The sequence below is a fragment of the Triticum aestivum genome, chromosome 2B (genome assembly GCF_018294505.1).
Source record: "Triticum aestivum cultivar Chinese Spring chromosome 2B, IWGSC CS RefSeq v2.1, whole genome shotgun sequence".
Classification (NCBI taxonomy): domain Eukaryota; kingdom Viridiplantae; phylum Streptophyta; class Magnoliopsida; order Poales; family Poaceae; genus Triticum; species Triticum aestivum.
Genome location: NC_057798.1, coordinates 272571104 through 272580975, shown reverse-complemented (window position 1 = coordinate 272580975; position 9872 = coordinate 272571104).

Here is a 9872-nt window from a genome sequence, read left to right as displayed (position 1 = left end):
TAGAAGCCCAGCCATGACTGGTTACTGCAATGCAGTGAGAAATCTTGAAAAGAAATTTGAAGGGTTAGAGCTCCATCATATACCCCGACTGAAGAATCAAGTGGCTGATGATTTGGCAAAGATAGGTTCCAAGAGAGAAGCCATTCCCAATGATGTGTTCTTGGAACATATCCATACTCCATCAGTTCAGGAAGATCCCTTTACCGAAGAAGCTCTGTAGCCTAAAAGTGTCACAGATCCGATTGAAGTTGAAGTTCCAGTAGTGGTCGACCTGATCATGGAAGCGTTGGTCATCACTCCCGATTGGACAGTGCCGTACATCGCGTATATCTTAAGGAAAGAGCTCCCAGAGGATGAAGAAGAGGCTTGACAGATCGTCTGCCGATCTAAGGCCTTTACCGTGATAAAGGGACAGTTGTACAGAGAAAGCGCGACTGGAGTCGGCCAGAAGTGTATAACGCCAGAAGAAGGTCGGATAATCCTTGACGATATCCACTCGGGGACCTGTGGCCATCATGCGTCCTCTCGGACCATTGTGGCTAAAGCATACCGAGCGGGATTTTACTGGCCAAGAGCAAATGAAATGGCAAAGGAGATAGTCGACAAGTGTGAAGGATGTCAATTTTACTCCAATATGTCACACAAGCCCGCCTCAGACTTGAAGACCATCCCACTCGTCTGGCCTTTCGCTGTATGGGGATTGGATATGGTTGGACCACTGAGAACAGGCAGAAGCGGCTTCACCCATGTGCTGGTGGCAGTCGACAAGTTCACCAAGTGGATTGAAGCTAAACCCATCAAGAATCTTGATGCCGGCACTGCTGTCAGCTTCATCAGGGAGTTGATATTCAGATATGGAGTTCCACATAGCATCATCACTGACAATGGGTCGAACTTCGATTCCGAGGAATTCAGAGCCTTTTGCACATCTCAGGGCACGCGAGTCGACTATGCTTCAGTCGCTCACCCCCAGTCGAATGGACAAGCAGAACGAGCAAATGGTTTAATTCTCAAAGGGCTGAAACCCCGACTGATGCGCGATCTCAAGCACGCTGCTGGTGCATGGGTCGACGAACTTCCGTCAGTACTTTGGGGATTAAGGACCACACCTAATCGGTCGACTGGGAGAACTCCGTTCTTCTTGGTCTACGGAGCTGAAGCAGTCTTGCCGAGTGACCTGCTTCACAATGCACCCCGAGTCGAACTCTACACTGAAGCTGAAGCAGAGCAAGCCCGACAGGACGCAGTCGACCTTCTAGAAGAAGAAAGAGAGATGGCCTTGATCCGATCGACCATTTATCAGCAGGACTTGCGTCGCTTCCATGCCAAAAGCGTGAAGAGTCAAGCCTTCCAAGAAGGAGATTTTGTTCTCCGAGTGGATCAGCAGAAGCCACACAAGCTTGCTCCTACTTGGGAAGGTCCCTTCATCGTCACCAAGGTTCTCCACAATGGGGCGTACCGCCTTTACAATGTCGAGCACCAGATTGACGAGCCCCGAGCTTGGAACGCGGAGCTGCTCCGCCCCTTTTATACTTAAGTATTCACTCGGATGAGATGTAATAAAAGTACTTCTATAGTTTATCAAAGACAAGAGTGTTATAATTTTCCCAGTGATTGTTGTTACTTTTGTTCACATAAAGCAGTCCCCCAGTGGGTGGCTTAGCTGCGAATCCGTTTCGCCTAAGTTTGTAAAAAAAAAATCCTTGCCGAGTGGTGAGCCAGCCTCCCACTTGGGGGCTTAGCTGCAAATCCGTTTCGCCTAAGTTTAACAAAATCCTACTGAGTGGTGAGTCAGCCTCCCGCTCGGGGGCTTAGCTGCAGTCCAAGTACTCGCCTAAGTTTAACGAAATCCTACCGAGTGGTGAGCCAGCCTCCCACTCGGGGGCTTAGCTGCAGTCCAAGTACTCGCCTAAGTTTAACAAAATCCTGCCGAGTGGTGAGCCAGCCTCCCACTCGGGGGCTTAGCTGCAGCCTAGCACTCACCTAAGTACAAACACAATGTGCGCTCTACAAGGAGGACGAGGCGCAGGTCGACTGCTACCCTCTCCTTCCGAGCTACGCCACAAATAGAACGTGTGCTCCGCAAGGAGGACGAGGCGCAGGTCGACTACTACCCTCTCCTTCCGAGCTACGCCACAAATACAACATGCGCTCCGCAAGGAGGACGAGGCGCAGGTCGACTGCTACCCTCTCCTTCCGAGCTTCCCCACAAATACAACATGCGCTCCGCAAGGAGGACGAGGTGCAGGTCAACTGCTACCCTCTCCTTCCGAGCTACGCCACAAATACAACGTGCGCTCCGCAAGGAGGATGAGGTGCAGGTCGACTGCTACCTTCTCCTTCCGAGCTACGCCACAAATACAACGTGCGACCCGCAAGGAGGACGAGGTGCAGGTCGACTGTTATCTTCTCCTTCGGAGGTACGCCACAAAAACCCTACCGAGTGGAGAGCAAACCTCTCACTCGGGGGCTTAGCTGCAGCCCAGTGCTCGGCTAAGTTTTTGAAAATCCTACCGAGTGGAGAGCAAACCTCCCACTCGGGGGCTTAGCTGCAGCCCAGTGCTCGCCTAAGTTTTTGAAAATCCTACCGAGTGGAGAGCATACCTCCCACTCGGGGGCTTAGCTGCAACCTAGTGCTCGCCTAAGTTTTTGAAAATCCTACCGAGTGGAGAGCAAACCTCCCACTCGGGGGCTTAGTTGCAGCCTAGTGCTCGCCTAAGTTTTTGAAAATCCTACTGAGTGGAGAGCAAACCTCCCACTCGGGGGCTTAGCTGCAGCCCAGTGCTCGCCTAAGTTTCTGAAAATCCTACCGAGTGGAGAGCAAACCTCCCACTTGGGGGCTTAGCTGCAGCCCAGTGCTCGCCTAAGTTTTTGAAAATCCTACCGAGTGGAGAGCAAACTTTCCACTCGGGGGCTTAGCTGCAGCCCAGTGCCAGCCTAAGTATGACGAGATACAAGTCGATTGCAGTCTGTGCTTCATCCCTACCTGCAAAAGCGCATCACAAACACTAGCATATATTCCGAGCGAAGGACAATGTTCGTTCGAAGGCAGATGCAAACATATTCAACGTCAAACCCAAGTTCAGATAGCGTCCCACAGATCCAGAAGTGCTCAGGCACCAAGCCTGTTAAAGTTTACCGGTTACAAAAACCACTCGGCATACTGAGGCAAATTTAAGGCATCAAGCATAGAAGTTTTTTACCCCTCTTGCGGAGGACTGGAAGGCGCAACAAACTCGTCGAGGTCAATTCCATCTGCGATCCGAGTGGCAGCAGCGATGAAGGTCTCCATGAAGGATCAGAAGTCATGCTTCTTGGTATTGGCCACCTTGAGAGATGCCAGCTTGTCCTCTCGCGCGTCCTTGCAGTGAAAATGGACCAGAGACAGAGCAACATCGGCACCACACCTGGCAGAAGACTTCTTCCATTCTTGCACTCGACTTGGAACTTCGTTCAGTCGAGTCATCAGAGACTCAAGGTCATTCTGAAGTGTTTCTCCTGGCCAGAGTGCTGTGTCGATGCGCGATGTTGCAACCTTCAGTCTTGCAAGATAGTCGACCACAGCAGCAACGCGGGACTCGAGTCGGAGAACATTCATGGTGGCTTCATCCTTCACAGGAGAGTTGATGGGATCTAGGCTCGTCTCCAGTCGACCAGTCTCTTCCTCAAAGTTCTGGCAGAACTCTGTAGACACAACCCAAAGTTAAGGCAGCAGTTTGGTGGTAAGTCCATAATTAAAAGCCTGTCGGATACAAGAGATTACCTTCAAGCATGAGGAATAGCTTCTTGGCGAGTCCTCCCAGATAAGCCTCCAGATCATTCTTCTTTCCCGCCAATTCGCTGGCCTTGTCACTCAGGGCTATCTTGTCATTCTTCAGTCGACTGACCTCTTTGTTGGCCGCGTCAAGAGCAGCTTTCAGATTGGTATTCTCCTCTTCAAGTTTGCTGATTGAAGCCAACTTTTCTTTTGCGAGTTTGATCTTCTCCGAAGCTGCTTTCTGCGCCTCAGCGAGGTCAAGATCCTTCTTCTTCAGAGAATCCCTCAGTTTATCTACAAAATCACAGTGAGATCAGACTCGGGAGTGGACAAGAAACAAAGGCAGTCGTCAAGATTCTCACCAAACATACCTTTTGCTTCCTCCTTTGCCTTCGTGAAGTTCTCCTGGACAAGCTTCAGATCAAGTTCGAGCTGGATGTGCTTGTTCTCCAACTCAGTATAACGAGCCACGAGCTCGCAAGATTTCTGCGAAAGACCAATCGACAGACGTCAAAAATAGGTCACTTCCGAGTGACTAAGAGAAAGATCGTTGTATCTCTAAGACTACAGCTGAAGCAAAACATTCAACTGTAGTCTCGGGGACTACACCCAGTGGGTGCACTCAGCGTGCCCCCACTGGTTCTACCGACTCGGCCCGATCAGTCGACCGAAAGAGACAAAAAGGTTTTTGATCCTAAACCATAGCTAACTGTCAGCAGTTAACCTCAAAAAAAAATAAGAGGGGGTTCTTAAGACCATCGTCGACTGCCAGTAGTTGACCATGGTCTCTGGGACTACACCCAGTGGGTGCACTCAGCGTGCCCCCACTGGTTCCATGATTCCATTCGACCAGATCGAGTGGAGAAGGTAAAGAGAAAAAGTTCAAAGTATAAATACTATGGTCGACTACCAGCAGTCCACCATAGCCTCGGGGACTACACCCAGTGGGTGCACTCAGCGTGCCCCCACCAATCCAGATATTCAATCAACACACCCAGTGGGTGTACAGATACTAAGATCTTCAGAAAGAAAAAGTTTTCAGTTATCATATCCTAACAGAACAAGCGGTGATCAACTAACCTCGACATTGCTTTGAAGAGCTGAACTTGCGTCATAGGCCGCTTGACTGGCGTTTCAGATCGCCTTCACTTGCTCCATCATGACCCCCGCTTGACATATGGCTTCTTTAGCAGCGCCTGCTTGGTCCTCTGGGATGTGATGGGTGGAAAAAAGAGAAGGCGGATCTGCACTCGACGATGGAGGGCGAGCACTCGTCAGCGGCACAGCAAAGGACACGGTGGTCCGAGTGGCATTGCCCCCCTCCGAAACCAGCACATCAGGTGCTGATACGACCTGAGCAGTCTTGCCAGCAGACGCCTTCTTGTTCCTCCTCTGCCTCAGCGGCTCCTCATCGTCATCATCAGGGAGATCAATGTGATATTAGGTGGAGCTGCAGTAAAGGTTCGAAAGTTAAAGATGAAGATCCTGTCGATCGAAAGCAAAACTACAGAGATCGTACCAGGGTTGGAAGTGACAGCATCTTCTATTTCTTGATCATCATGTTTGACTGAAGTCTCAAAAGTAGCAGCACTACAATTTCAGAAATCAGTCGGTCAGCGAACGAGTCGACCAAGAGTATATCCGTGTCAAATAACAAAACACAAGTTAAGCCATTACCCGGAAATGGTGGGAATCACCATCCTCATCTTCGGCAGGGCCTTCGTCGGTTTTGATGATGCCGCTCGGGGTTGCTTCGGCGCTTTCTCAGGTGGCGCCGAAGAGGTCGTCCGAGGACGTTTGGTCGACTACACAACGGGCACTACCCCCTTACCGCGCTCGACTGCAAGGTCATGAACGGCTTGGTTCTCCTTTCAGTACGGGGTGGTGCGACTTCCTCCTCCTCTTCCTCCTCCTCTTCCTCATTAGAGCCAGCATCTTCTTCACCCTCATCGCCATCTGATTCCCACTCCTCCTAACCTTCGCCTCCGCTTCCTTCCTCCTCCTTCGTCTGTGCTTGCGCCCCGTTGGGCATCGAATACAACTCAGTAGTGATCTGGAAGACAACAAAACAAGATAAAAGTCAATCGACTGAGTCGCAGCAAAACAGAATGAACGAAACAGGATCACAGTCGGAGGTAAGTGATCATACCTTGTCTGGTTCGTAAGACTGGTCGAGTGGTGGGATCCTCCTAGCTCCACGAGGGTTATCTTTGTTCCCTGTGATGGCAGTCATCCACCTCTCCAGTGTGGCGTCGTCGACCTCCTCTGGGTGGACCCGAGTGGTGTCTTCGGTACCAGAGTACAACCACATCGGGTGGCCTCGGTATTGGAGTGGCTGAATGCGCCGTCGAAGGAAAACCTCCAGAAGATCCATGCCAGTCACTCCGTCGCGAATGAGCTGGACTACACGCTCCATCAACATTTTAACCTGAGCCTTCTCCTCCGGAAGCACCTTCAGAGAGGATGGCTTGTTCACTCGACCCATGGAGAAAGGAGGGAGTCCAGTCGACTGCCCTGGCGTCGACTGGTCTTGGCAGTAGAACCAGGTCGACTGCCACCCTCTAACTGACTCGGGAAGGGTCATGGCTGGAAAAGCACTCTTACTCCTCATCTGGACCCCAAGACCCCCACACATCTGGATTACTTGGGTTCTCTCGTCATTCGGACTAGCCTTTTTCACCGTCTGAGAGCGACAAGTGAATATGTGTTTGAAGAGGCCCCAGTGCGGCCGACAACCCAAGAAGTTTTCGCACAAAGACACGAAAGCGGCGAGATAGGCAATGGAATTGGGTGTGAAGTGATGGAGTTGTGCCCCAAAGAAGTTCAGAAACCCCCAAAAGAAAAGATTCGGCGGCAGAGAAAACCCACGATCAACATGGGTGGCTAAGAGGACACACTCACCCTCCTGAGGCTGCGACTGCCACTCCGTCCCATGGAAGCCTTGCTGACCCATGGGAGATCAGTCCTTTGTTGGCCAGGTCGTCGAGGTCCTTCTGGGTGATGGTCGAGCGGATCCAATCTCCCTGGATCCAACCTTGCGGCAGGCTGGACCGCGACGAGGATCCGCCCCGACTGGTCGCTCTCCCCTTCGCCTTTGCCGTCGCCTTCTTCGCCCGCTCCAAAGCCGCCGTCTTTTCCTTCACCATTGTCGCCGGCGAAGCAAGCACAGAGCAGCAACGCTGAGCAGGTGGCGAGCACAACAGATGAATTTGAGGACGGGGGAGGAGAAAATCAGGACGCACTGTTCAAAAACCCTCGCCCGACGCCTTATATGAAGTCGCTTCCGAGTGGCTGACTGGTAGGCCCAGGCAATCCTGTCAAATCCTGCAACAGTCGCGCGCGCGATACGTGGCAAAAAAGGTGGCACAGAGATCGAGGCGTCTTTGCCTTATCCCATCCGAGTACCACGGCCTTCTCCGCTTCGCGCGCTTCCCGAAATTCGGATCCCGCTAAATCCGCTAACAGCAGAGCAACTTGTTAGACGACAGATTTCCCCCGATCCGTCGCTCAGAAATCTCCAAGTTCATAAAGTTCACTCGACAGATGTAAATAATGGACCAAGGCGACTGGAAGAGAAGTTGACATCATCTCTGAAAAGTCATTGATCCAGAGTAAGACACACTCGCAGCACGAAAAACAGGTCAGAAAAATTCTCAACTCCTTCCTCACTCAAACCTCGATCCATTCGGGGGCTAATGATGAAGTCATGTACCTAGGGTAGGGTTATGGACCTGTCCAAAGTACCCTCCCCAAGGACATCTTTATAAGAAACCACCTTCCAGTCGACCTGGAAGGATTCCACTCGACAGACTCGAAGACACTCGACCATGAAGACTCACTCGACCACCAGGAGGTCTAAGGTCATTCTGCACCCAAACGGTCTGTTATTAAGTAGTCTTTATGGCCATGATAGCACTTTATGTAGGGCGTTACCAGTAATGCCAGGCCTTTATGTACATTGAACCCTCCGCTACATGGGCTGGCTGGGGTCCTGGTGCACTCTATATAAGCCACCCCCCTCCACAGGCAGAAGGGTTCGCACCCGTGTAACTCATACGCATATAATCCAGTCGACCGCCTCCGGGCTCCGAGACGTAGGGCTGTTACTTCCTCCGAGAAGGGCCTGAACTCGTAAAACTCTTGCTTATACAACTACTCCATTGCTAGGATCTTACCTCTCCATACCTACCCCCCTATTCTACTGTCAGTCTTAGTACCACGACATAAAGGGCATGGGTTTCTGAACCCATGGTTCTCTTTCTCTATCGTGCTTCCTAGCAACAAAATCTCTCTTATCATAACACTGATTCTTTGATTGTGGGTTATCAAGATCAACAGCAGGTTCAATATTTACGTCATTGTTTTTGCTAGGTTGAGCGTCAACATGAACATTATCACCAACATTATCACTAGGTTCATGTTCATCACATGATTGTGTTTCAGCATCAGAGATAGAAATATCATTGGGATTCTCAGGTGTGTCTACAGCAGGTTCACTAGAAGCATGTAAAGTCCTATCGTTTTTCTTTTTCTTCTTTTTAGAAGAACTAGGTGCTTGTAAATTATTTCTCTAGGAATCTTTCTCGATTCTCTTAGGGCGGCCTTCAGGATACAAAGGTTCCTAAGTCATTCTACCAGTTCTAGTAGCCACTCTAACAACAAAGTCATTTTTATTATTTAATTCATCAAGCAAATCATTTTGAGCTTTAAGTACTTGGTCAGCTTGAGTAGCAACCATAGAAGCATATTTGCTAACGAGTTTAAGTTCACCTTTAACTCTAGCCATGTAATCGCTCACGTGTCCTATCTCGAAAGCATTATTCCTTAACTCTCTACCAACATAAGCATTAAAACTTTCTTGTCTAGCCATAAAGTCATCAAATTCATCTAAGCATGGGCTATGAAATTTAGTAGAGGGAATTTCAACTTTATCATATCTATAGAGAGAATTTACCTTTACTACCTATGTCGGGTTATCAAGACAATGTGGTTCTTCAACAGGCGGTATATTAAGACCATGTATTTCTTCAATAGGAGGTAAATTCTTAACATCTTCAGCTTTTATACCTTTTTCTTTCATTGATTTCTTTGCCTCTTGCATATCTTCAGGACTGAGAAATAAAACACCTCTTTTCTTCGGAGTGGGTTTAGGAATAGGCTCAGGAGTTGGCTCAATTGGTTCAGGAATTGCCTCAGGAATTGGCTCAGGAAGAGTCCAATTATTTTCATTAGTCAACATATTATTCAATAGTAATTCAGCTTCGTCAACTGTTCTTTCCCTGAAAAGACAACTAGCACAACTATCCAAGTAGTCCTTGGAAGCATCGGTTAGTCCATTATAAAAGATATCAAGTATTTCATTTTTCTTAAGAGGATGATCAGGCAAAGCATTAAGTAATAGGAGAAGCCTCCCCCAAGCTTGCGGGAGACTCTCTTCTTCGATTTGCACAAAATTATATATTTCCTGCAAGGCGGCTTGTTTCTTATGAGCAGGGAAATATTTAGCAGAGAAGTAATAAATCATATCCTGGGGACTACGCACACAACCAGGAGCAAGAGAATTAAACCAAGTCTTAGCATCACCCTTTAATGAGAACGGAAACATCTTAAGGATATAATAATAGCGAGACTTCTCATCATTAGTAAACAGGGTAGCTATATCATTCAACTTGGTAAGATGTGCCACAACAGTTTCAGATTCAAGGCCATAAAAAGGATCAGATTCTACTAAAGTAATAATTTCAGGATCAACAGAGAATTCATAATCCTTATCAGTAACACAGATAAGTGAAGTAGCAAAAGCAAGGTCATGTTTCATTCTAGCATTAAGAGATTGCTGCTTCCATTTAGCTAATAACTTTTTAAGATCATATCTATCTTTGCAAGCAAAGATAGCTCTAGCAGCTTCCTCCTCCATAACATAACCCTCGGGAACAACAGGCAATTCATAATCATTGGGAGAACTTTCATCATCACTATCATCAATAATAGCATCTTCAATAATTTCATTCTCTCTAGCCCTAGCAAGTTGTTCATCAAGAAATTCACCTAATGGCAAAGTAGTATCACGCACAGAAGTAGTTTCATCATAAGTATCATGCATAGCAGAAGTGGC